A 2,398-nucleotide genomic window follows, 5' to 3' on the forward strand; every position below is an offset into this window, starting at 1 on the left:
TTCTTCCCGTTCTGTCATCTCGAGACATTTCCTGCGAGCTGTAGCCTACCTTACTGTATTCACTATCATTCCACTGTCAACTGAAAAACATCTTTGTTACGTAAAAAATCTTTATGAGTTGCATCATTACTCGGTTCAACAATCCGCGTTGAACATCGAATTGAATGCACAATTCACTGTATTTACAAATATGGTTTGCCCTGTTTAGAATGATGTAAACTACCATCGCAGCTGCTCGTTAGATTTTTTAATAAAAACTCACTGATGTCTGTCACTGTAGCCTAGCTGACCAGTTCTTTCAACGGATTCACTTTTTTCACTTATGGCTACGTTCTCTTGTCAGAGAGCTCGTCATCGTCAACAATTATGTCCACTTCAGTCGGACTCATCGTGCGAAATCTGTCCTGGAGAGCCATGATCAGGTAGCTGTCTCGCGAGTGAGTAACCCAGTTATTGCTAGTATCCTGGTTCGACCTCATCCTCCGCGTCCTACCGCATCCAGAGCGTTTCTATGGTTTCATATTTTTACACCCCCAACGTTAATTACAGTCTAGCGTCGATATATTTTAGCTTGAAACAGAATTTTCAAACTCGTATCGCTACACGTAAATATGTATGCGATTTGAGTTGTTTTAATGTTTTTTTTTTTGAAAATAAAATAAATAAATAAAGACACGAAAATGCGCGCTAAGTCCCTGTGGAGTATGTTGATGTCAAAGGGTGACAAAACTATGTGGTCATTAATGCAGTATTATTAAGCTGCGAACCGACACTGTTCAGAAGAGGCAGTAGGGAAACTGTAGCAAGCTGCGGAGAAAGCTCTATGAGTACACTTAATTGCCATCACACCTAATGTAATACATTTGTCAAAGTTACATCCAAAATGTACAATCGTTCCTGGTCACATCAGCAGCTATGGGTGCAGTCAAGCAATAGACTGACCCAATCCACTAACTGTCTTTAATTGTTCTGAATATAGAAATGAAGATATTTTCCAGCACCAATACAAGCCACCAATTCTGTCCTAGGCTGGGTCAAACCTTTTTAAACAACATTCCAGTAACTATGGTACTGCATGTTTGGGTTTTACACAAGTTAGAACAAGCTGTTATCAAATTTCATTCACAAAACTAGATTTCATTTTGACTAGCCTAACTTTAACTATACTTTCAGTGTTTTGTTTGAATCCCGCCATTTCAGGAATGAGAAGGGGCAGCTTTGTTCCCTGAGCCACAGTCCATTATCAAATTAATTCAATTCAATTCAATTCAATTCATTTTTATTTGTATAGCGCTTTTTACAACACAAGTTGTCACAAAGCAGCTTTACATTGTTCCCAGGCCTGAGACCCCCTGAGAGCAAGCCAACAAGGCAACAGTGGCAAGGAAAAACTCCCTATCAGGAAGAAACCTTGAGCAGAACCGGGCTCATGGGGGGGCCCATCTTCTTCTGGCCGGCACTGGGCAGATAGAGTTAGACACAAAATTATGCAATGTACATTTGTTATTGACAAACAATAGCAGTTAACAGTAGAGTGATTATAAGAATATCTCCTAGGATGTCCGGGTCTTGGAATGCAGTTGGCTTTGATGGGCAGGGCAGCGAGGTAGCAGGACTGGAAAACGAGATGAGACGCTTGGGCTACAAGCGATTAAAAGAAGTGATTAAAAGAAGTTAATCACCTACAGAGTTCATTATTTCATTACTGTTCAATATCTCATGTGTCCTCCAATTACAACTAGTCAAGCTCTCGCCTAAGAGGGTTTACCTCTCAATTGGAAATCGTACTCTAATCAGTAGGAAGTGAATTACCAGGACCCAGATAATGCATATGCTAATCCCAAGGATTCCTGATGGTCTGTCATGGGTTCACATCAGGTGAACAGTGTGGCAGGACCGTCACACACACGTACACTATTCCATGTCAGCAGTGACTGACAGGTATGTGCAATGCACAGGTACGCATTGTGTAAAGAGAATTACTTACAATGTAAGGTGCAGCATCTGGGGTGATTACATTGTCTCTGTACCATTGCAGAGCCAATTTATCAATACACACAGTTATCTCAATATTGTTTTCCAGCCCGTGATAACACACCAAACTGCTCCACTTCCCACAATGCAACATGAATGGTACCCTGCGTCCCTGCATCTGTGGTGCACTCTCTGCCCACAACAGACTGAACAACGACTTGTCACTGAACTCTTTGTTTGGTCAATTTCTTCTGGGATGTCCAGCACAATAGTTTCCCCTATGCTAGTTGCATGGGACCAAGCCAACATGTGTAGAGAAGGCTCTGATGACTTCATCCTGGAGCTATTGTCTTATTATACAAGAGCTGATGTTGCCATGGTGAGCTTTAGTATCTGCAGCAGTACGGGATACTGAAAGAAGATG

Source organism: Megalops cyprinoides, chromosome 4, assembly GCF_013368585.1.
Source record: "Megalops cyprinoides isolate fMegCyp1 chromosome 4, fMegCyp1.pri, whole genome shotgun sequence".
Taxonomy (NCBI): Eukaryota; Metazoa; Chordata; class Actinopteri; order Elopiformes; family Megalopidae; genus Megalops; species Megalops cyprinoides.